Raw genomic sequence first — 27,002 nt, forward strand, 5'->3', positions numbered from 1 at the left:
TATTGTAGAAGGAGGCAGCTCTTGTTGTTTTTGAATCAGATATGTTAGGGATAATTTATTATTTTTTTTTTGCTATGGGAAAAGCCAACTGTAATATTCTCTAAGAAATGAACCTACATAACATATAAAATGGTAAGTTAAATTAATAAGAGGCAAGTGAATTTATGTACAGTGTGTGCTGGGTTATCACAAAGAAAGTAATACTGTTTAATATCAATATTTATTTAGTAGGTAGGATGAGCAAATACAATGTTCTGTAACCTATCTTACAACTTAAAGATAAAATTTTCTAAAAAATTGTTTTCTAAGCTTAAATAATTAAATATATTTTCTAGTCTGACAGTAAAACAGTACATTTTGATATTCTTAATTTTTATCATGAATTATTATTAAAAATAAGGAGATGATCACTTAGTCTTAAAAGATTGCTGTTATACCATTTAATCTTGAGCTGCTAGAAGGTGAATATTTTGTTCCATTTTTTGACCAAAAAGGGAAATTTCAATGGAGTATTTATATCAATTCAATTATTTAAGGCTCCTGATCAAATATGTATGTGATTTGTATTTCCCTGTCATTCAGATTTTTAAAAATTCAGCTTAAAGAAATGAAATTCTGCATTTCTGAGTGACAAATTGCATAAAAAATATATAAACTAGAATTTATAGCCAAACTTAAAGTATCAATGAAAAACATATTTTCTTCAAATAACATATATCAGACTTCTAAGTTTTATTTAGTTTAAAATGTTGGGCTGGTTCCACATAGTATAGGAACCTGTCATCAGTGCTATCCAAAGAGGAAATGGACTATCTTGGCAGGTGGTAGATTTCTGTTATTGGAGGGAAATTAACAATTGTGGATTATTCACTATGTGCCAGGGATAATGCTAAGTGATATTTTATATTGTGGCATTCATTTAATTCTCAAACAATTTTTAAAAGCACATTTTGTTATTCTGGTTTTTGAAATGAATAAACTGAAGCATAGTAAGTAATTTGTTCAAAGTCTTGTAGCTTATCAGTAGCTGAACTAAGATTTAAACCCATAGCTCAAAATTCAAAGCTTTATACCTTGCTGGGTATTTTCCCCCCAGTTTTATTGAAGTTTAATTGACTAATGAAATTTAGGATATTTAAAGTGTATATAATGATTTGATATGCATATTTGATGCAAAAAGATCCTCCCACTTCCATAAAGTTAGCTAACATAGCTGGGGATATTTTACTGTTAGCTGAAAGCCACTTGGCCTAGATTTTATAGGGCAGTTTAGGCACCAAATAAGTTATGAAACAAAAAGACCATTCCAACTTTGAGATTCCATCTTCTCATTAAGGATGGGAGATAAAGTCTTTTGAAAAACTTTAGTGGCTATATTGAATTAACATATATATATATATGTATATGTAAAATGTCTAAAAAATATTTATCGTTCTTGGTACTTCCCAACTTTTATTTTTTTGTATTGACTTCAAAATCTTAGAAATATAGTTCATCTAATCCAAAGTTCGGTAAAATTCTCAAGAGATATGGGAAAATACAGTTGTACTTCACAATGTCAGTCTAGTAATTTGAGGATATCTAAGGTTAGTTGTAATTGCATAGCTAATTACTTTTCCCAAATCTTCTGAATGGTCATTTAATTGGATCTCCTCTGGTTTTGTTTCTTTCTAGATTTATACAAAGTAGAACCCAGTTTGTGATAGTGCCAAAGAGTAGTCCCATCTATATTACATGTCTGTATATGTCTTACATTTATTTACTATAGGCAAAGAATTAATTTCTATACATATGCCCTAAATAAGTCTCTAATTTCAAAAGATACCTCCTTGTCCTCTGCATTCTAACTTTTTGTTATGAATAAATCTGGAATTATCTCACCTTAATTGCTAGTTCTCTCTGTCTTTAACTCTCCAGGCTGAAAGTATTTGAAGAGCTACAAAAGGGAATACAATGTACTTTTTCAGTATTGATCAAGAGAACAGAATTAAAATAGTATACAGTCCTTATAAGGGAACAGACATTATAAGACTTAGGCATTATAAAGGAACAAGCTTTCTTTGTAGACAATAATATTTTAATAGGATTTTTAACACTCAGATTCTTCCATAGAGTGATTCAGCATCTCATTCTTAGATTTGAATGATTCAGCAGATATTTATACTCAGGAATATTTATTGAACATTTGATCCCTGCCTTCATGAAATTTATAGTCTATTAGAGGTTAGACAGACATTAAAAATAATATCATAAAATTATATAATCATAACTGTGATACATTCTACAGAGGAAAATTTTAAGGGACTGTGACAGTTGCCAAATTTAGATCTGGGGATGAAAGGACTGTTTTGAGGAAATGCCATATGATCTGTGACCATAAAGAATGGTATGAGTTGGCTGTGGAAGAGAGGGGAGAAACACTGTTCCTGGAATGTGCAATATAACATACTTCCCACACATATAATACACTTAAAGCATTTAGCGCAGAGCTGATCACATAGTGAAAACATGATAAAATGTTAGCTGTAATGGTTGTGGTGGTGGTTATTCTTATATTTATGATTCTATATGGGAAAGCATTTAACTTTTAAGGAACTGAAGAAAGCCAGTGTGGATAGACTTGGCAAGCCAAGGAAAAAGCAATATTAGGTGGTAGCAGTGAGGGAGGCAGGAGCCAAGCACTCAGGGCTGTGTTTATTATTTTGGAATTGATCCTAAAGTAGATGGAAAATCATTGAAGTATTCTAAGTAAGCCAATGACATGATTTAATTTGTTTTAAGATCCCTCTGTTGCAATGGATTGGGAAGTTGGAGCTTGGTTGTGAGGAGCAGAACTGTAAGAGGGTAACCATTTAGATACCTATTGCATTAGATTAATTGAAAAAGAAAAATGATGGGCCAGATGATGGCAGTGGAGATAAGTGGATGTGTTTGAGATGTATTTAAGGTGGTAGTTCCGACAAAGGCTGCAGTAAAAAGGAATGATTCTGATTAGTCTCCAGCATGTGATAGACTTTTGATAATTCAGCTAGTTATGATTCATCAGGAATATTCTGGAAACATAAGGAATTAGTATATATGATGTCTAAGGATAATTCCAGTCCTAAGAATCCATGACTGTTTTCTAAGAATTGTAATGTTTTCTATTCTTCCCTTACCTGCCAATTTGGCTTCTTTTCTCTGGCTGTCCTCCAGTTTCATTATGTCTTTCTGGAGCTGAAACAAATAGAACTAAACTAAATATTTTAGTCAGTGGCTCTACAACCTTCTTTACGAGTGGGATAACTTATTTTTTCTTTATTGTTGATGATACTATGTGGGCATTTTTCAAAAACAGGAAACTAGTTTGTCTTTGGAAAATGATCAGCAGTCACTCTCAAGACCTTTTTCTAACCTGTTATTTTAAAGAGAGAATTTGGGATTTTTTTCATAAAGTGACCTTGATTACATTAAATTTACATGCCATTTTTCTGCCTACTTGAAGAGCTTCTCATAGTTGTCCTATAGGCTGACCACAGACTCTCTTTATATGTCTTAAAATCCAACTATTTGATTTCACCTCATTTACTCTTTAATTTATGGATATTAGTAAGATTTCACATGCAATCTACTGTGTCCTCTCTGTTTTTCTGCCTGTCCTCTAGTGTGGTAGTGTTTAACAGTGAATGACTGATGAACAGAAAGGAAGAGAAAAGGCCATGGATAATCCTCAAAATCAGGTTCTCATTCTAAAACCTTTAGAATCATAGAACTTCTGATGGCTGATTCTAAGGTGGATTATAATTAATTAATTCAAGTCCAAGTAGAGGTGGAGTCAGAGGAAGAAATGAAAAGAAATCTATTTTTTGAAGGCCTGTTATCTCATTTAATCTTAAAACAATCCTTGTAAGATAAATCTTATTGCCATTCTTTAAGTGAGGAAATGGAAGCTTTTTGAAGTTATCTGATAAGTTCAATTCATACAGCTATTAAGCAAATGTGAATTTTCTAATTCCAGTTCTAAGGTTCTTTTCTCTGTGTCAAGCAATCATCAGTTTGTCCTGTTTTCAAATGGAACCTCGAAGTGCATACCTTGTGAATCAGTGGTTAGAAAAGCTTAGAAAAGGACAAAATAAAATTTTACTATGTAATCCCATAGGCCAAGCTGTCAATTAAAGTATTATCAAATACTACTGGTTTCTGAGAAGTACTGAAATGTAATTTAATGGAATTATTTGCAATGGAATTATTAAAGATTTGAAGGATCAGGAAGAAAATATTTTAGAAGTCCTCAACACAAAATCTCATTTGATACAGTGGTTAGTTTTCCTGCTTTCTGGTAGCATTATTATCAGACTTAATACAAGTTGATTTTGCTTAATGAGTTCCATTCTTTCTTTCATTAAGAAGAAAATGGTAGCTTTATATGGACACGGTGTGTGCTCAGTCGTGTCTTCGCAACCCTATGGACTGAGCATACTTAAATCATAAAAAGTGACTCACATTTCCCTACGGAGAAGTGCCAGAGCTGATGGCACCGTTTAGTCAAGAAAGAACAAAGTAAAATTCTATTATTTAATAATTGCTCTTCTGTAGGGTCTCTGTAAACTCAATGTGTTTATCTTAAAAAATGTCATCTCCTCCCTTCTGCCTTCAAGCTGCACATACCTGTAGCACAACTGCAAATCAGTGTATATCTCCTGTATCACAGGGCATGGTAATTTTTCTCAGAGAGTGGAAAATAAAATGAAATGTCTATCTATGACATATCCCATCACAAGAAGAATGATTACTTGAATATGATAAAATAGCTACAATTCATTCAAAATTTATAATTTGCCATACATTATACCTTTTAATCCTTACAAGACCCTAGGAAATAATTATTCCTTTCTTGTACAAGAGAAAACTTTTATTTCAGAGAAGTTAAACTTGTCCAAGGACAGATAGCAAAGTAGCAGAGCTGAGATTGCAAAGAAGTGATGACTAACTTTTCCACATCATTCTGCTTCCTCAAGGTGAAGATTCTAGTTGGCCTTCTAATGAATACATCCTATTATTACAGTATGAAGCTGAAAAGTATGGGGTACCAAGCACCACATCATGACTTGACTAGTGTCTCAAAGACATGGATGTGTTAAAATTTTTATGACTTAGGATCGTGTATTTGACATTTATCATCTTTGAAATATTTTAATAGCATCACTTACTCAATTAAGTGAGTTAATTTCACTATGCCGTTAAGTCTGTGAAAGTGTAGAAAAGTAGAAAAAAGTATAAGTCAGTGAAATTAAAAGATAAGACACATGAAACCGTGTAGATATATTAGTGGATATGAACAGAGAAGATATAGAAAGTTACAATTTCAGATCAATTAAAGGGAAGTGAATGAAAATAAACACTTCTACTAACCCTGCCATTATCTAAAAACCAGGTGCAGGTAACTCTAAGTTGAACTATTACTTCAGAAATGAGATGTCAATAGCTTTTAAATCTCAAACATCAGAAATTTAAGAAACTGGAGTCAAGAAATTTCTAGGAGCAGTTGAGGTGCTTACAAAGGTGGAAGGATTTTGAGACTTTGTGGCTATAAAGTATGTTATTTTCTTGATATTTATGACATCTCTTTGTACAAAGCAAAGTAAATACTAGGAAAATAGAAAATACTATATGAGATGTAGAACTTTTTTCTACAGCTATGAAAGTTAAAGCGTATGGGAAAAATGAAGACTCTAGAAGATCGTTCATATCACAAAACCAAATGTCATATGGGGTACACCAAGATTAAATCACATGTAAGTGGTTATTAAGGATAAACCAACAAAAATATTTTAAAAATTCACATGATTATAATATAAAAGCTTAAAGGCCAAAGTTTCTGTCTATGGTGAAATGAATGATACACATGATCTGTGTTACAAGCTAAAAACACAAAAGTTAGCGAAAGCCAAGAATATAAGGGTTTGTGTACTTAATTTTATGTTATTTATATTTTTCTTTTATCCTTATTAAATATACATTAAGTGACTATTAAAAAGTAAAATCTTCTGGGAAAAGGAATAAGATCCAACATATATGGAGCAATATAGGGAACAACGTATTTATCATGCATATTATATTAAAGAGTAATAAACAAAAGTACTCTTCTTAGTCTAATCAAGTTTCTCAGATTGCCCAAATTAGGAAAAAACTTCTTCAAAGGACTCATATAAGAGAGAAATTCTAATGGGACTTTGTGCCTTCAAATACAAAAAAAAGTGTCACTCATTTTCAGATGTAAACATTCAGTGTGTATAGAGCCTGGGGCAATAAGCCTATTAGCCTCCTAAGAAAATATAAACTTGATCACTTTACTTACTTTAGAATTGATTAAAAAAAAAAAAAAAAAAGCATTTTTTTGGTTTCCTTTGGCTTTCAAGGATTTACTCCTAAGGAATTTTGTTTAAAATGCTTAAAATATAATTTTGTATTTGAACCTGGGACAGGAAGATTCAGAATTTTAATAGGTTTAAAAACTAATATCCTATGATTTGAAGGAAATTAGTTGTCTACAAATATGTGTATCTTGCATGTTCATCATGTACTGTGTTCTAGAAGGATATTGTGATTTCTTACAGCCCCCCAAAAATGAAAGACACTAGTAAACTTTCACTTATTCTATCATTAAAAAATACTTATTGAACACTTCTGTGTGCTAGATATACAATAAGACTTGATCCTTAAGTGATTTAAATTCTAGAAAATGAGTAAAGAATTCTACACACAGATGCACCCAAATGCTAGTTCTGTTATGTAAGATACTCTAAGACAGGGAATTAAAACTTGTTTGACAACTATCATAAAGATATGTATACTGATAGAGAAACTATGGCTTTGTTTGACTAAAATTGTGTTCCTATTCTTTTAGGTAGGGATACCGTAATAAAGTGGTAATCACTGCTTTTGAAGAAACGGCAACTCTAAATTTTTTAAAGAAGGAATCTAGAGGTGGTACTTTGGTTGGAAGAGGGACTTCCCTTGGATCTGTGTTTACATAGAAACGACACTGTTTTCTTTTCTTAGTAGTGCACTGTCTACTTTTTATTTAGATGTTAATGCATAAAAATAGCAAAGATATCTAGTGATGTTTTTATGCTCAGGATTTATAAGATGGATAATACCTCAAACTTATATCAAAGAATAGGATGGACTAATGGAAGTAGTGATAGAGACCAGGGTTAAGATGCTGCTACTCCTAGAGAAGGTAGATGCAGAATTATAATCTGAGAATAAGTCTAGTGAAAAATCTTTATGGTTCTGACTTTAAAAAAAGTAAGATCTACATATTCAGTGTAACGACATTTTGAAATTTAAGGTTTACATTTATCCTAGAACAAGAATCAGAAACTTTTCTATAAAAGACCAAATATTATGTATGTTAGGCTTGGGATCATACAATTTCTGTCACCATGATTTAAGTCTGCTGCTGGAGTACAAAAGCAGTCATAGACAACAAGTAAGTGAATGAGTCTGGTGTGTTCCGAATAAAACTTTATATACAAAAAAAGACAGTGGTCAGGATTTGGCTGACAAGCTTTAATTGCCCTTTCCTTTTCTAGAATTTTATTTGGAATACTTTAGTTTGATTAAATCAATCTGCCATACGCAATTCTGCTTTATTAGTCATTTATTCTTAAAAAAAAATCACTAAACACAAATGTGTTTTCAAGTCAGAAAACATATTCAGATTGCTATCAGGTATTGATTTTGTGTATTATGTGTGAATGTAGTGAATTAATTTGCATTTATATAGAGCACATGTACATCCAAAGTAACCTACTGAGATTTATAGTTTGTTTTCCTTAACAGATACTTAAAGAATCTTAAAAGGAAATATTTTCTAAGAACAATGTAAAATGTTCTTTATATGTACATGTTCACTAGAAACATTTTTCTGAACATTATGCATTGTTTTTTGAAGTCCTGTTTTAAGGGTCAAAGAATTTCCACATATTAAGTTTTCATGAGTTTTTGTTTCATTACTTTGGAAAAAATTCCAAGGGAATGTCATTAAACCTGTATTCCCCATTAGAATGAGATTTTTTTCATTTTCACTCTATCTTCTGTTTCTGAAACATCTTTTCTTTTTTCATCAGTTCAACATAGCAGCCTAATGAAGAGTATCACAGCATTTTTGCTCATAAATATTTACAGAACCATTAATGCTCTTTTTTTGTTTCTTCTTTTTTTTTTTTACTATAGGAAAAATAAGTGAAATCTGGATTTTATTCCAACGATAAATACAGCCAGCTTTGTGTTTTATAGAAAACTGTGTAAGACTATAACCTTTCATTTCTTCAGTTCCAGATACCAAGATAGTTGCTGGGACATAGAGCTCAGTTTCAGGGGGAGGGTTCTAATTAATGGGTTTTGGAAAAACTGTATGACAAAATCTATATTTTTCTGGTATAGTCACTAAAATCAGGAAAGACCTAGATAATGCAAGCTTCTCCAGAAATACCAGGGGGACAGAACACAGCAGATTATAAGGGGGGGGCAGGGCAGGCAGGAATCAGTGTATAAAAGACCTAAGAATGTAGGCTGTAAGAATTTCTCACCCTGACTTTAAAAACCTCCCACAATGTATACCTCACTTAACTTTATTTCTCACACTTCCCAACTTACTAGGCCAAACCGGAGCATTCAACATACCTTAAATGTGACCCCCTTATTTATGGCATTGTTTCTATCACCTCTGAAGACCATCTCTTTCCTACTCCTATTGTCAGCCTAGCATCAACTTCTGAGACCCATCTTAAATCATCTGCTCAACCTTGAAGTCTTTCCTGCTTTTCCTACCCAATTAGATTCAATTGCTTCCTCTGTTAAGCCTTTATCTTCAGAATTGTGGTTTTCAGTTTATTGCTTCATACCATAATTATTTTTTACTTGAACTATCTCGACAGAAAACTGTCTCACACAACATTAAGTAAATGCCTTATATATTATATACTTTCAGTAAGTATATGTTATATATGATGAATTGAGATAAAGTAGGAAGAAGTAATTTTCTAATTTACTGATACTTGCTACTGTTCCCTAAAGGGACCTTAGTGTGCTTAAGCTAATTCAGAAAATATGACATATTCTTGTGAGATAGTCAGAATATGGAAGGACATTTCATTGGGAACAGCATGAACACAAAATATATGGAGGCATGAAGGATTGGGAGTGTTTTTAGAACTGTGTCATTGAACAAAAAGAATAAAATACTTAGGAATATATCCACCTAAAGAAACAAAAGACGTATACATATAAAACTATAAAACACTGATTAAAAAATCAAAGAGGACACAAATAGATGGAGAAATATACCAGGTTTATGGATCAGAAGAACCAATATAGTGAAAATGACTATACTACCCAAAGCAATCTATAGATTCAATGCAATACCTATCAAGCTATCAACGGTATTTTTCACAGAACTAGAACAAATAATTTCACAATTTGTATGGAAATACAAAAAACCTCGAATAGCCAAAGCAATCTTGAGAAAGAAGAATGGAACTGGAGGAATCAACCTGCCTGACTTCAGACTCTACTACAAAGCCACAGTCATCAAGACAGTATGGTACTGACACAAAGACAGAAATATAGATCAATGGAACAAAATAGAAAGCCCAGAGATAAATCCACATACCTATGGACACCTTTATCTTTGACAAAGGAGGCAAGAATACACAATGGAGAAAAGACAATCTCTTTAACAAGTGGTGCTGGGAAGACTGGTCAACCACTTAAGAATGAAACTAGAACACTTTCTAACACCGTACACAAAAATAAACTCAAAATGGATAAAAGATCTAAATGTAAGACCAGAAAGTATAAAACTCCTAGAGGAAAACATAGGCAAAACACTCTCTGACATAAATCACAGCAGGATCCTCTGTGACCCACCTCCCAGAGTAATGGAAATAAAAGCAAAAATGAACAAATGGGACCTAATTAAACTTAAAAGCTTTTGCACAACAAAGGAAACTATAAGTAAGGTGAAAAGACAGCCTTCAGAATGGGAGAAAATAATAGCAAATGAAGCAACTGACAAAGAATTAATCTCAAAAATATACAAGCAACTCCTGCAGCTCAATTCCAGAAAAATAAATGACCCAATCAAAAAATGGGCCAAAGAACTAAACAGACATTTCTCCAAAGAAGACATACAGATGGCTAACAAACACATGAAAAGATGCTCAACATCACTCATCATCAGAGAAATGGAAATCAAAACCACAGTGAGGTACCATCTCATGCCAGTCAGAATAGCTGCTATCCAAAAGTCTACAAACAGTAAATGCTGGAGAGGGTGTATAGAAAAGGGAACCCTCTTACACTGTTGGTGGGAATGCAAACTAGTACAGCCACTATGGAGAACAGTGTGGAGATTCCTTAAAAAACTGGAAATAGAACTGCCATATGACCCAGCAATCCCACTGCTGAGCATACACACTGAGGAAACCAGAATTGAAAGAGACACGTGTACCCCAATGTTCATCACAGCACTGTTTATAATAACCAGGACATGGAAGCAACCTAGATGCCCATCAGCAGACAAATGGATAAGAAAGCCATGGTACATATACACAATGGAATATTACTCGGCCATTAAAAAGAATACATTTGAATCAGTTGTAATGAGGTGGATGAAACTGGAGCCTATTACATAGAGTGAAGTAAGCCAGAAAGGAAAATACTGATACAGTATACTAATGCATATATATGGAATTTAGAAAGATGATAATGATAATCCTGTATGCGAAGCAACAAAAGAGACACAGATGTATAGGACAGTCTTTTGGGCTCTGTGGGAGAAGGTGAGGGTGGGATGATTTGGTAGAATAGCATTGAAACATGTATATTATCATATGTGAAACGGATTGTCAGTCCAGTTTCGACGCATGAGAAAGTGTGCTCGGGGCTGGTGCACTGGGATGACCCAGAGGTATGAGATGGGGAGGGAGGTGAGCGGGGTTCAGGATGAGAAACACATGTACACCCATGGCAGATTCACGTCAATGTATGGCAAAACCACTACAGTATTGTAAAGTAATTAGCCTCCAATTAAAATAAATAAATTTATTTAGAAAAAAAAGAACTGTATCATAAGCAGTTCAGAACGGCTAGAGGGAGGTTAAGCACAGTATGTCACAGCTCATCTGGCTCTTGTTACTTCCTATAATGTCCTTCCTATCTTTTCTGGATTACAAATACTACCTACTCTTCTGTCACAAGTCAGCCCAAGTGTCACTTCCTTTAAACCTGATCTTGGATTCCTTCTTTCTCATTTGTAAAACTTAAGTGAGATATCTTTTTATGTTTATTGTCAGGGTTGGAAAATAACTTCCCAAGATGAAGTATGCTCACAGGAGGTGTTTAATAAATGGCAAAGGTTGTATTAGTTGTTGTTATTGTTGTATAAACAGAAGGATAACAAGGAAGTTCTGTTTTTAAAAATAAAGTAAGATCTATGAGAAGTCACGGTGTTTACTTTCTAGAGCTGTTGTCAGTAAATAGTTTCTTTCGTCATACTGAAGCTCCAGATTGCTAGACATACCCTCCTCACTATGAAATAAAAATACTCCAGTTTTTTTTTATTATTATTATTGCATCTTTCTCACCTGTTCAAAAGATTTAAAATACCTAGAGTTTTTCCTCTTCTTTTTTTAAATTTTAGTTGGAGGAAAATTGTTTTACAATAGTGTGTTGGTTTCTGCCATATATCAACATGAATCAACCATAGGTATACATATGTCCCCTCACTCCTGCTTCCTCCTCCTCTTTATATTTAAGTTATAGAATTTTAGAACTGTAAAGTGTGCAAGACATTATCTAGTTTATCCCATTTGTTTTTTAGAATTGGAAGAATGAGACACAATCTGGTCACATGACTTGCTTCAGAATTGAAGATCTAATCTGGAACTCAAGTCTTTATACATTAGTACATGGAAATATTAATATCATCATGTTATTTTTCTCACTTTTAGATGTAGACACTGATGGGAGGCATTAGACAATAGATTTTCTGACTCTAGTTTTATCTTCAGATAGAGTCTACAAAAAACTCAATCCCTATGGGGTCTGCATGGAAAAAAAAAAACAACAGCAGAACTTATTTAATGCTTTGTGTTTGGAAAAAAAAAGAAAAGGTGCTATGATTATAAGCACATATTCTTTTCTGTGAATGATCCTAGTGAATTTCACTCTAAAACTCTAGTTATTAGAGTTTTAGGAAGAGCTAGCAATTCAAGTGTTGTGCCACACAGTATCATAGTAGGAGAATTCCTCTTATTTCTTATCCAAGTTACATTTTTTAAGAAAAACTAATAATCTGTGATGATAGTCACTTTATCACCTTTGATTTATTGCCAAGAGACTCATTCAAAAGGGCGGAATACGTGAACGACATTGCCAGGCGATTTAGTTCAGGAAGGACAGAACCAGTTGCCTTTCTGTTCTCAAGATTCCTATAACATAAGCATGAGTAAAAGCATCTGTTAAGTAGACATTCCAGGCATATTCTTTTAATCATTGCCAGACCTTCTCTAGGCAAAACTTCATTCTGAACTTTTATTTCATGACTACATGTATGATCCAAGGGAATACAAGTCAAATAGTTGTCAGGGAAATTTCAGAGACTGAAATCCCTATTTGGATCCTGAGCAGACCAGTTCTATCTTTTAGGAAACTTGTATATCCAAATGTCAAGAGTCTGAAGTAGAGGAACTGTGATACCAAAATAAATTGTTGTCCAATCAGGAGCCTCTTAAATAATGAAGTGCTTATCCTATATTCCACACTTAACTGAGTATGTAAAATATTCCACATTACTCATCAGTGTCTGGCATATATTATATCCTCAAATAATGTTGACTAAATGAATTTATTTTATGACACTTCTATACTTTTTGAAGTGTGAATGAATGCAGCCTTTCATTGATGAGCTCTAGTACTTTTCTAGTAGCATCTTTAGGATTTTCTGTATAAGGAATTATGTCAGCTGCAAACAGTGAAAGTTTTACTTCTTCTTTTCCAATTTGATTTCTTTTATTTCTTTTTCTTCTGACTGCCCTGGATAGGACTTCCAAAGCTATGTTGACTAAAAGTGATGAGAGTGAACATCCTTGTCTTATTCCTGATCTTAAAAGAAATACTTTCAACTTTTCACCATTGAGTGTGATGATAGCTGTGAGTTTGTCATGTATGGCCTTTATTATGTTAAGGCCCACTTTCTGGAGGATTTTTATCATAAATTGTTGAATTTTTGTCAAAAAGCTCTTTCTGCATCTATTGAGATGATTACATAGTTTTTATTCTTCAAATTGTTAATATGGTGTATCACACTGGTTGACTTGTAGATATTGAAAAATCCTGGCATCCTTGGGATAAATCCCACTTAATCATTATGTCTGATCCTTTTAATGTATTGTTGGATTCAGCTGTTAGTGTTTTGTTGAGGATTTTTGTGTCTATGTTCATGAGTGATGTTGGCCTGTAATTTTTGTGTGTGTGTGGTATCTTTGTCTGATTTTGGATTTAGGGTGATGGTGACCTCATAGTATGAGTTTGGAGTGTTCCCTCCTCTGCAATTTCTGGGATAGTATCAGAAGGATAGGTGTTAACTCTTCTCTAAATGTTTGATAGAATTCGCCTGTGAAGCCACCTTGTCCTGGACTTGTTTGTTGGAAGTTTTTAAATTTCAGTTTCAATTTCACTACTTGTGATTGGTCTGTTCATATTTTCTATTTCTTTCTGATCCAGTGTTGGAAGATCATATGTAAGAATCAGTCCATTTCTTCTAGGTCATCCATTTGATTGTCATACAGTCATAAAGTTGCTTGTAGTAGTTTCTTATGATCCTTTGTGTTTTCTATGGTGTTTGTTGTAACTTCTCCTTTTACATTTTTAATTTTATTGATTTGGGTCCTCTCTCTGTTATTCTGGATGAGTCTGGCTAAAGATTTAACAATTTTGTTCATCTTTTCCAAGAAATAGCTTTTAGTTTCAGTGATCTACTGTTTCCTTTGTCTCTGTTTCATTTATTTCTGTTCTGATCTTTATGATTTCTTTCCTTCTGCTAACTTTGGATTTTATTTTTTCTTCTTTCTCTAGTTGCTTTAGCTGTAAAGTTAGGTGGTTTGAGGTTTTCTTTTTTGCCTCCTGAGATAAGCTTGCATTGCTATAAAATTCCTTCTTAGAACTGCTTTTGCTGCATCTCTTAGGTTCTGGATCATCATGGTTTCATTTTCATTTGTCTCTATGTATTTATTTACTGTTTGTTTCGTAACATATTGCTTAGCCTCCACATTTTTTTTTTTTTAGTTTGTTTTTTTTCTTGTGGTTGTTTTCTAATCTCATAGCATTGTGGTTGGAAAAGATGTTTGATATGATTTCAGTTTTCATAAATTTACCAAGGCTTATTTTGTGGCTCAGCATAGGATCTATCCTGGAGAATGTTCCATGTGAACTTGAGAAGAAATGTATTCTGCTGCTTTTGGATGAAATATTCTATAAATATCAATTAAGTTAATCTGATCTAATATGTCATTTAAGATCTATGTTTCCTTATTGATTTTCTATCTGAATGACCTGTCCATTGATGTAAGTGGGGTATGGAAGTCCACTATTATTATGTTTCTGTTAATTTCTCCTTTTATGACTGTTATCATTTACCTTATATTTTGAGATGCTCCTATGTTGAGTGCTTTTACATTTACAATTGTTATATCTTTTTGGATTGATCCTTTGATTGTTATATAGTGTCCTTCTCTGTCTTTGTAATAATCTTTATTTTAAAGTCTATTTTGTCGGATATGAGTATTGCTGCTCCAGCTTTCTTTTGATTTCCATTTGCATGGAACACCTATTCCCACACCCACACTTACAGTTTGTATGTGTCCCTACATCTAACGTGGGTCTCTTTGAGATAGTATCTATATGGGTCTTGTTTTTGTATTCATTCAGTTAGTCTGTGTCTTTTGGTTGGAGCATTTAATCTATTTACATTGAAGGTAATTACCCAATATGTATGTTCTTATTGCCACTTTAATTGTTTTAGATTTGTTTTTGTAGGTCCTTTTGCTTCCCTTCCTCTTTTATTCTCTTGTGATTTGATGACTATCTATAGTGTTGTGCTTGGATTGCTTTTTCTATTTAGTGTTTTTATATATTGTAGATTTTTGGTTTTCTATTACCTTGAGGTTTTAATATAGCCATCTATATATAAATATATAAAAGATTGTTTTAAGTTTCTGGCCTCTTAATTTCAAATGCATTTCCAGTATTCTGCATTTGTACTCTCCTCTTCTTATGATTGCTGGGTTTAATATCATATTGCATATGGATGATTTCCCACCTTTACTTTATGTTTGCCTTTCCTGGTGAGCTTTCCCATTCATAATTTTCTTGTTTCTGCTGCTAAGTCACTTCAATCGTGTCCAACTTCTTATTTCTAGTTGTGGGCTTTTCTTGTCTACCTAGAAAATTTCCTTAGCATTTGCTGTACAACTGGTTTTGTGGTGCTAAATTCTCTTAATTTTTGCTTGTCTGTTAACCTTTGATTTCTATGTCAAATCTGAATGAGAGCCTTGCTGGGTAGGATATTTCTTGGTTGTAGATTTTTCCTTCCATCACTTTAAACATATGATCACTCCATTCTGGCCTACAGAATTTCTACTGAAAAATCAGCTGATAACCTTGTAGGGATTCCATTGTATGTTATTTTTTGCTTTTCCCTTGTTACTTTTAATATTTTTTCTTTGTTTTTAATTTTTGTCAATTTGATTAAAATGTGCCTCAGCTTGTTCCTCCTTGGGTTTATCATGTATAGGACTCTCTGTGCTTCTTGGACTTGGGTGGCTGTTTCCATTCCCATTGTTGTTGTTTACTCACAAAGTTGTGTCCAACTCTTTGCAATGCCATGAACTGCAGCATGCCAGGCTTCCCTGTCCTTCATTATCTCCCAGAGTTTGCTCAAGCTCATGTCCATTGAGTTGGTGACACCATCCAGCCATCTCATCCTCTCTCACCACCTCCCCCTGCCCTCAATCTTTCCCAGCATCAGGGTCTTTTCCAATAATCCAGCTGTTTGCATCAGGTGGCCAAAGTATTGGAACTTCAGCTTCAGCATTAGTCCTTCCATGAATATTCAGGGTTGATTTCCTTTAGGATTGACTGGTTTGATATCCCTGCTGTCCAAAGGAGTCTCAAGAGTCTTCTCCAGCATCACAGTTCAAAGGCATCAATTCTTTGGTGCTCAGCCTTCTTTATGGTCCAACTGTTACTTCTGTACATGACTACTGGAAAAACCATAGCTTTGACTCTTATGTACCTTTGTCATCAAAGTGATGTCTCTGCTTTTTAATGCTCTGTCTGGTTTGTTATAGCTTTTCTTCCAAGGAGCTAGTGTCTTTTAATTTCATGGCTGCAGTTACCATCCACAATCATTTTTGGAGCCCAGTAAAATAAAATCTGTTACTGTTTCCACTTTTTCCCTATCTGTTGCCATGAACTGATGGCACCAAATGCCTTGATCTTAGTTTTTTGAATGTGAAGTTTTAAGCCAGCTTTTTCACTCTCCTCTTCAACCCTCATCAAAAGGTTCTTTAGTTCCTCTTTGCTTTCTGCCATTAGAGTGGTATCATCTGTGTATTTGAGGTTGTTGATATTTCTCCCAGTAATCTTGATCCAGCTTGTGAGTCATTCAGCGCAGTATTTCACAGAGTAATAAGTTAAATAAGCAGATTAGTTTTCAGCTATTATCTCCTCAAATATTTTCTCAAACCCTTTTTCACTTTTCATTCTGGGAACCCTGTAATGTGACTGTTGATGCATTTAATATCATTCCAGAAGTCCCTTAGACTGTCCTTATTCCTTTTCATTATTTTTTCTCTATTTTGTTTCTTGGCAGTGATTTCCATGATTCTGGCTTCCAGTTCACTTCTTCTGCCTCAGTTATTCTGCTATTGATTCTTCCTAGTGTATTTTTCATTTCAGTTATTACATTGTTCAGCTCTGTTTTTTCATTTTTTAAGTCTTCTAGCTCTTTGGTAAACATTTCTTGTATCTTCTCAGTCTGTGCAGTCATTCTTTTTTTTTTTTTTGAGATCTTGCGTCATCTTTACTATCATTAAACTGAATTCTTTTTCAGATACATTGCCTATCTCCACTTCCCTTAGTTGTTGTTCTGGTTTTTTTATCCTGTTCCTGTAGGTGGAGTGTATTTCTCTGCCATCTCATTTTGTTTAACTTTCTCTGTTTGTGCTCTCCATTCTACAGGCTGTGGGATTATAGTTCCTCTTGCTTCTGTTGTCTGTCTCCTGGTGGGTGAGGTTGGTCTTGGGGCTTGTAGGCTTCCTGGTGGGAGAGATGGGTACCTACTCACTGGTGGGTAGAGCTGTATTAGAGCTGGATCCTATCCCTCTAGTGCGCAGGGCTGTGTCAAGGGGTGTATTTATAGGTGGCTGTGGGATCAGGAATACTTAAAGCAGCCTGTCTGCTGATGGGTGGGCCTGTGTTCCTATCCTTTTTGTTGTTTGTACTAAGATATCCCAGCACTGGAGCCTGCAGGCTGTTGAGTGGGGCCAGTCTCTGCCAAAATGTTTATCCCAGGATGTTGGTCCTTTAATGGACCGGAACCTGGTGGTCCAGAGTCAACGATAAGAAAGTAAGAGAGAGAAAGAGGCTGATAGCACTTGTTGATCCTTTAATGGACCGGAACCTGGTGGTTCCGAGAGTAAGAGAGAGAAAGAGGCTGACATCCCCTGGTTTACGCGGAAAGCCCATAGAGCCCTGTTCTTAGGGCTCGCGCTGCTGCACGTAGGCACCAGGCGCCCTCTCGAGTGGGTGAGGGCACAGTGCGCCTCCTCCAGAGGGTCTTAGAAGCCCGGGCAATAAAGTGAGCTCAGCGGGCCTCCGTGCTCCAAGGAATTAGGCAGAAATAGAGAAATAGAGAGAGAAGGACAGAAAGAATAGAAAGAAAGAAAGAAAGACACGGGGACCAAAGCTCTAATGGAGCAAAGGTGTTTTCATCACCATGGCTTGGGCATATATACTGTAGTTATTCTCAGCAAAGATAAAGATTAAAATTCCAGACTTACAAAACTTAAGACGATCCCTATCAAAGAGAGAGAGTTGCAAACAATCACCTTTTACCGTATGGCTCATAAAAAGGAAGAGGGTACTTAGCACTGTAATGAAAAATGCCTGGATTCCTCAGCCCCTGGAAAGGCGTGCCTCTCCTCTTAATTCCTGAATATTCAGGAATCAATAAGGGCCAGAGGGTTCCTGACAGATCCAAAACAGCACACAGGAAGCCTCTTGTTAAATGCTTCCTGACACCAGGAGAGCTAATACTAGTGAGTATTTCCTGAACCCTCCACCACCAGTGTCCTTGTCCCTACAGTAAGTCAAAGCCACCCCCTGCCTCCCCAGGGTTCTGTGGAGTCACTGCTTTGCTTTGGGTCCCAGTGCCCATGAAATCTTGTGTGCACCCTCCAGGAGTGGAGTTTCTGTTTCCCCTAGTGCCTGCAGGAAAGCCCCACTAGCCTTCAAAACCAGATGCCCTAGGAACTCCTTTTCCCTTTGGCAAACCCCCAGACTGGAGAGCCTGACGTGGGGCCTAGATCTCTGAGTCCTGTGGTAGAAGCTCTGTGATATAATTATTTTTCAGTTTGTATTGGTCACCTACCCAGGGTGTATGGTATTTGATTTTATCACGAATGCACCCCTTCCTACCATTTCATTGTGGTTTCTACTTTGTCTTTGAATGTAAAGTATCTCTTTTTGATAGGCCTCAGTCTTTTTTGTTGATGGTTATTTAACAGTTATTTGTGATTTTGACATTTTTGTGAGAGAAACTGAGCTCAAGTCCTACTCTTCTGTCTTATCCTTGTCTCGTGGCCCTTTCTGATATTCCTGGAGCACCTGGCTCCCCCCTACTCAGTAAAGCTGCTTATCCTGTGAAAGCTCATGCTGGGCCTGAGAGTAAACCACAGATCAAGATCTCAAAAGATAGATCTCTGTTTCTACTGCCACTGCTGTATCTAATTTATTTACTCTTTCATTCCAGATATATATATACTTTTTTGACTTTTTTTTCCATTTATTTTTATTAGTTGGAGGCTAATTACTTTATATATTATCTTATGTATTCCAGGCAGTATGTTAGACATAAGGGGTTCAGTATCAGACAGGACATCATCTTGGCTTTATAGAGTGTACAGACTGATAAACTTAAAGTCACATCTTCCTAAATCGTGAAAGATAAGGATTATTCCAAGTCACAAGAAGTATATCCTTAGCTTGCAGATTTTGTTTGAAAATAGGAGTAAAGTGGCCCAGAGATTACCTATTTGGAAATAGTGAGGTTCGTACAAATAAATAAAAAGTGTTTGTTCATTCTTCTCAAGTCATAAAATTACCCCCAAATGAAAAGGCTGAAGAACTATTATGGATGATAAATAATTAGACAATATCCTCCTTTTGACAGTATACTTTCTTTTTGAAACATTTGTTTTAAACTTTTTATTTTGAATTGGAGTATAGCCAATTAACAATGTTGCCATAGTTTCAGGTGGACAGCAAAGGGACTCATCCATACATATACATGTATCCATTCTCCCTCAAATCCTCCTCTCATCCAGACTGCCACATAACAATGAGCAGAGTTCCATGTGCTATACAATAGGTCTTTGTTGGTTACTCATTTTAAATATAGCTGTGTCAGTACATTTCATTTTTATATATAGGACATTTCTGTAAGTTTCCTTTTTTTCATCTTCTTTCTAAATGCTATTGATCTTAGCCTTTTCTTTTTCTTAACGTATTTACTTTCTTGGTGACTCATTTACTCTCTAGGTCTTTACTATTTGCTGATGATTCACAAATATCTTTCACACAATATTATATTAAGTATTCCCACCAAAGTGTTTCATATATGCTTCATATTTCTTATATCTAAAAAGGAAGTCCTCTTTCTTATCCAAACATGTTATATACCCTTTCTTTCCACTTTTCTACATCTTCCCTTTTTCTGTCTCAACTGACAAGAGCCTGTCTTGTTCTCTCCTTGGACAAAAGTATGAGAAGTTGAGATAAAGAAATAATTGCTTATAATAAAAACACACTTTTCCATGTAGTGTTTGAAGTGATTTCTTCATGTCTAATGGATCTTCTGTTTCTCCTGTCCTCCAAGTTTGTACTAGATTGAACCGTGAAAGCATACCATTTTTAAGGTTAAAATGTAGTAGTAGTCAAATATCAGCAATTAAATATGGCACAACCAATCACTACTTTTATTGTGGTAAGATGACTACTAAAATTCTCTTAAACAGAGAATACACACAATAGTCTCAGTGTAAACACTGAAGTTAATGAGTTTCTAAGATAAAATAGAACTAAATAATAGGGAATTAGCCTTGTATATTGTATTTTCAAGTGAATTTGAAGAGTTTGGGGGTCTGAAATTCTTTATCCTTGTAAGTATGATCGTTTTTTACATTGAATAGAAATTTTGAAACAATACAAAATAGTTCCACAGTTAAGGCACAATGATTTTTTTTTTTAAAGATAATTGTCAAATCTAAGAACTTCATATAAAATTTTTTTTAACATTTTGGCTTTAACTAGGATATATCCTAACTTTATTTTCAGTAGGATGTGGTTACTTTAAAAAAAATTCAACTTAAGTATTTTAGAATTTTACTGACTTTTGGAGGAAAAAATAGTATTTCTTTTCAATTGTAGCAATTTATTTATTATACATAAGGCCTTTTGGCTTTCTGAGTTTCCACTTTAGCTAACAAAATCTTTAAATAGATTATTACATATCCCATTTTGCAAAAAGTGAAATGTTTTCAATTATTATAGAGTTATCTAGCTCTTGACACATAGCATGTCATGTTCTGGCTGTAAGCTTTGTTATTTATTTATTTATTTTTTTAATATGTGTTAGAGGTGGAATCAGTGTTTTGAAACATTTTTAATGAAAATTCTTTATCTAAAAGGTATAAATTGCTGATAATTCTTTTAAGTTGAGGCTATGGGTTCAACAACTACTTTTCATTTCCCTTAAATACCCAACAGAAATGGTTTGGATTTTGTGGGCTGTACAATCTCTGTCCCAACCATTCAGTTCTGCCTTCATAGGATGAAAGCAGTCATAGACAACAGGTAAATAAATGGTCATGGCTGTGTTCCAACAAAACTTTATTTACAAAAACAGGCAGCCAGCTCTCAGGGTCATGGTTTGCTGACTCCTACTTTATCTGATGCTTTATAGTGATTTATCTTATGGCAACTTTTGTTACTGACTTTATATTTTAGTTATTAATTGACTAATATAGTGTCTTATACATGATACATAACCATAACTAATGAAAGAGGAATGAAATTTTATGCATTTCATCTTTGGGAAAATGTACATCATTACAAAACTACTTAGAATATTTCTACTGAAGTGTCTAACTTAATAGATGTGAAAAACTGGAGAAAACTATTAGAAGGAATCAAGTCTTGATAAAAGACTTTTTATGATAAATCAAATCAAGAATAAAATTGAGTCATTGTGATAGTTTTAAAATACGTCCACAAATTCTTTGATGTTCCTCTTTTCTAAAAGACAATCTTATTTCACTCTCTGAGTGTGTAGTAGACTTAGTCACTCACTTCTAATGAATAGGCTACAGCAGAAGCAGCAGTGTGTAACTAGGTCATAAAAGACACTGCAGCTTCTTCCTTGCTCACTCTCTCTCTTAGATTATTCTTTCTCTTGGATTAGTCTCTCTTTTGAATTATTCACTCTGACTGCTACGTAATCAAACTGTACAGAGGCCTACATAGCAAGAAACTGAGGCCTCCAGCTAATAGCCTTCTTGGAAATGAATTCCCTATTCTCAGTCACGTCTTCAGATGACTACAGCCCATGTCAAATCTTAACCGCAACCACATGAAAAACTCTAAGCCAAAATCACTGAAGCTAAGCTACTCTGAAATCTTGACTGATGGAAACTGTGAGATAATAAGTGTCTGTTGTTTTAAAGCCACTGACTTTGGGGTAACTTGCTCTGCAACAAGACATAGCTAGTACAATTGTATGAATGATTTCAATGTTTGTTTTGAAATGAAGTAAAATGAATTGAAAGGAACAGAAAAGGAAACCATCCATATTTTTACTCTGAGTGTCCACAGATTAAAAATATGAATAAATTGTGTACATTTTTACATACTCATAATTTTCATTTGAGCACTTTAAAAATGATTGTATAATTTTCTGTCCTTGGCTCTCATTGGCATATGTAGCGCTTAAGGTTTCATGGGTTAAAATTAGAGCAAGTCATGGCAGCTTAATCTGTCCTTTTAAACAGTGCTTTCTGCAATAAAGAAGAGAAGGTTATAGGGAACCTTTACTTAACACATGTCTCTGCTTTGAGTTTTGTAACTCACAAAGCATTCACAGGGCAAGGAAGCTATCTAGAGATAACTTCTGGGACCTTATCTAGAGATAACTCAGACCTTGAGAGCCTATAAAACCTGCTAATATCTTCTCTCTGATACAAATGTGTTGGAATAAGCCATAATATTAGCCTGTTTTGTTTTGGTTTTTAACTCATCCTGTGAAATATAGCAAAAAATAGGTTTTGAATATAATTTCCTTCTATTCAGAAGAGTATTTTTGTATTGTAGATGAGTTTCTTTTATTTGGCAGATAAAACAAAACTTCGATTCTAAATAAAATAATTTTATTTTTAAACTATGTCCTCATGCAGTTATTGTGCCTCCTCCTTTTTGTTGTCACACTTATTAAAATTATAAACTATCAAACTTTTTCCCACTTTTGCTTTGGCAAAATTATATTCAAACACACAAGATACTTAAATTGTTCTTAAAGATCACCACCAGCCTTCTAATTGCCAAACCCTATGATTATATTCATCCTTTTCAACCCTTCCCACATAATACCAATTTCTCTCTATCTAAAACTTTTCCCTTCTTGAATGTTTTTTTGCACATTCCTGGTTCCTCTCCTCTCTGACTCTTCCTTTTTTTCCCATCTCTTGCTTCCAAAGAATCTTCATTAAAATTCTCTCCTGTTTTTGTTCTATTACTGTATGTACTGCATCATTCTTATGATTTCAGGATTGATTTTTCTATGGACTCAAAAATTAATATTTCAGAATAAACTCTCTAAGACCCATAATTGTCCCATGACTTAATTCATCTCTCCTCTGACACTGGCTTCTGCCCTGAGCTGCTGTTCCAAGTCATGATACCATTGTCATAAGAGTTATTACAGTTAACCTGTACTATTACAATAGCTTCTAACTCTTCACACCATTTTCTGTTTTTTTCCCATTTCCACACATTGAACATAATGTTGTTAAATTATTATCCTTTCAGTACAGATATGATTATATTCCTCCTTTACTCAAACCAACAATGATTCTTCTACAAACACAAATTCTTCTGCAAGCACCACAAATACAAATGTCTCACTTGGCAGTCAAAGCCCTCAATGGTACATCACCATATATCTGTTCAAGTCTCTTTCCTACACATATCCTGTGCTCCAGACAATCTGGATTTACTTTATCTTTGACAAATGTTTCATCATTTGCTACCTCCTACTTTCTGTTCAAATCATTCCCTCTGCTTTGAATATACTTTCACCATTTATCTTGTCAGCAGTTAGCCATACCTCAAATAGTGTGTTCTCTGTAAAGCTTTTCCTTATGTTCTCAACCAGATACACTATCCCCTGTCTTTGCATTATATAGATTGTATTTTTCTTCTCTTGACTTACAGAAAATATGCTTTTCTTTATCCAATTTACTAGATTATTCATTCTTATTAAATTTTACTCACTTTTATATCCTGTACCACTATTACATGAGTAAATAAATATGCATTCGATTTTATTTTCTTCAGATCATTTTGTACTTACTGAATAAATTGATCACAATCAAAACCAGAGATTGGTTCAGTACACTCTATGCCATCTTTACTTATAGAATCATTTCTGTGAGACTACCTTTTGAATAAGCCAACTGAACTGAGTTACAAAGTTTTACAATTTTATGTCAACACATGTTAATTCACTATATTTTTTAGAGGAATATTAACAGCTATAACAAATAAACCTAGTATTTTTGTAGTTTTAACTTGATAAGAAGTTGTTTTTGTTCATGTTAATAGTCCAGTGCAGGTATTACCAAGTAATTCTCCCATAAAAAGTGACTTAGAATCCCAGCTTCCTTTTTCCTTACAGTTCCACCACCACCGAGGGCCTTTAGTATGTGGGTTAGAAGAAAGTGAAGGAAAATCTCCTGTTTTTCAAATAAATAAATGCCAGAGTTCATCAGTTTTGAAACACACATTGCATCAGTCACATTGGGCTAAGTTTTGCTGCAGAAAGAAACAATCTCAAAATATCAATGGCTTACAACAAAAGCTTGCTTGTTACTTGCAGATTAAAATAACAGTGAGCTACCAGTCTATACATAGACATAAACCATCACCCTGAAGTTGTGTATGTAATTTCTATGTATTTTACGTCAGTAACAAATTATGCTATTATTATATGTGCTTTAAAATTTTGCATAAAATGTTTTCATAATGACATATCCATTTTTGGCTTCCCTGGTGGCTCAGTGGTAAAGAATCTGCCTGCCAGTGCAGGAGACACAGGTTCAATGACCGAATCAGGAAGATCCCCTGGAAAAGGAAATGGCAACCTACTTCAGTATTTTTGCCTGGGAAATCCCATAGAGAATGTTGGCAGGCTACAATCTTATCGGATGGCCAAAGAGTCGGACATGACTTAAAAACTAAACAACAAAACGACAACAAAATTCTTTTGAAAAGGATGTATGCTTTTTTTCTCACTCAACATTATTGTCTTAAAACGTTTATTTATATTGCTATATGTAGATCTATCTGGTCCATTAATTTTAATTGCTGTTGAGTTTTTCCAGTGTATGAATACGTTTCAGTTTATCTATTTACAAACCAATAATTCAGGTGATTCTACTTTTCTACTTAAATAATGCCACCATGGACACTTTCTGTGTATCTCCTAGTGCATGTATGTGTGAGTAGAAATCCAAGGGTCCAGTTAGAAATGAAAGTGCTAGGTTATGGATTAGATACATCTTCTGTTTCACTACATACTCTCCTATAACATACTCTACATACAGTTGCTCTCCAGAGTGATGTACCAGTGATATAAACTGGTTACATATAGTTCTGTCCCCATTTTATAGCCAAAACTTGAGTGTTACCAGATTTAATATGTTTGTATTAGACTTTTGGGGTCCTGAAATAGTCTAAGGAAACCTTTTTACATCTGTTCTCTAGCTGAGTTTCATTAAAGATTCCCTGTGGACATGAATATAATCCTAGGAGTTGTTTGTCTTTCCAATAAGAACTTATCTCTTCCAATTATGCCCTTTTGATGGATTGCATCTTCTAATACTGACATCAGGAGTGACAAACTCAAATACCCTGTTGGGATCAGGCAGGTAGTATAAATAGTGAGATGGTTAGGTATGAGACGAGCGATTGACAGGGACTATGGTGAACTGAAGAGTGCTCATCCAATATTTGTCTTTGAGAATACACTAGCCTAGCATACACTAAGCTAGTCATCTGAAGCCAGGCATCTTATAAATCTTTATATATGAAAACTTTTAATATAAGACCTCTAGATTGATAAATCTTAGCACCTTATTCAGCTTTTTAAAATTAGTATGTATGAACTGTGGGCTAAGCAAAATATTTTTGTAGGTAATATTGCTCTGGTATGCATGGTCAATATTGGGATAAGCTAAATGGCCCCTACTCCATTCATTCATCTAAATTTGACTTGTTAGGAAAAGGAGTTTTTTTTTTCCCCCCTTGAATTAACTAGTCTGTGTTTAGAAAAAGTGTTAGTCATTCAGTCGTGTCTAACTCTTTCAGACCCCACAAACTGTAGCCATCCAGGCTTCTCTGTCTGTGGGATTCTCCAAGCAAGAATACTGGAGTGGATTGCCATTCCCTTCTCCACAGGATCTTCCCGACCCAGGGATCGAACCTAGGTCTCCTGCATTGCAGGCAGACTCTTTACCACTTGAGCTACAGGGAAATCCTTAGGTTTTGCTGTTTTGGTTATTGTCTCACAAAAGAGTTCAGTTTCATTGCTTCTGCTCAGATTTGAGTAACTGACCATTGATCATTTATTGTTTCAGAGTGAAAGCCTTCACTCCCTTAAATTTAAAGAACCATAGAAATAAATTATTAAGTCCCTTTCATCTGGATATAACTACTAACATTAGCATGTTGTTTAAAAATATGAATTAGTATTATCCAATTGAAATATGATAAGTCACAACTGTAATTTAAAATTTTCCAGTAGCCACTTTTAAAAATGTAAAAAGTGAAATTGATTTTAGTAATATTTACTTCAACTAATATATCCAAAGCATTATCATTTTAATATGTAATCAATGTAAACAGTCATTAATTAGATATTTTGCATTCTTTTTGTAGTTCAGTTTGGTTCAGTCCCTCAGTCGGTCCTACTCTTTGCAACCCCATGAACCGCAGCACACCAGGCCTCCCTATCCATCACCAACTGCCAGAGTCCACCCAAACCCATGTCCATTGAGTTGGTGATGCCATCCAACCATCTCATCCTCTGTCATCCCCTTCTCCTCCTGCCCTCGATCTTTCCCGGCGTCAGGGTCTTTTCAAATGAGTCAGCTCTTCACATCAGGTGGCCAAAGTACTGGAGCTTCAGCTTCACCATCAGTCCTTCCAGTGAACACCCAGGACTGATCTCCTTTAGGATGGACTGGTTGGATCTCCTTGCAGTCCAAGGGACTCTCAAGAATCTTCTCCAAAACCACAGTTCAAAAGCATCAATTCTTCTGTGCTCAGCTTTCTTTACATATATATGCGTGTGGATAAAATCATGCCCCTATATATTAAATTCAGTCAGCTTCAACACAGCA

The 27,002-nt window shown here is 34.6% G+C and overlaps 1 protein-coding gene across 8 annotated transcripts in view; it reads left to right on the plus strand.

The window, feature by feature from the left end:
* COL24A1 (collagen type XXIV alpha 1 chain) overlaps positions 1–27,002 on the plus strand; it is a 382,349-nt gene that overhangs the window by 194,500 nt on the left and 160,847 nt on the right. The window lies entirely within an intron of this gene.

The sequence above is a fragment of the Cervus elaphus genome, chromosome 20, assembly GCF_910594005.1.
Source record: "Cervus elaphus chromosome 20, mCerEla1.1, whole genome shotgun sequence".
In the NCBI taxonomy this organism is placed as follows: Eukaryota; Metazoa; Chordata; class Mammalia; order Artiodactyla; family Cervidae; genus Cervus; species Cervus elaphus.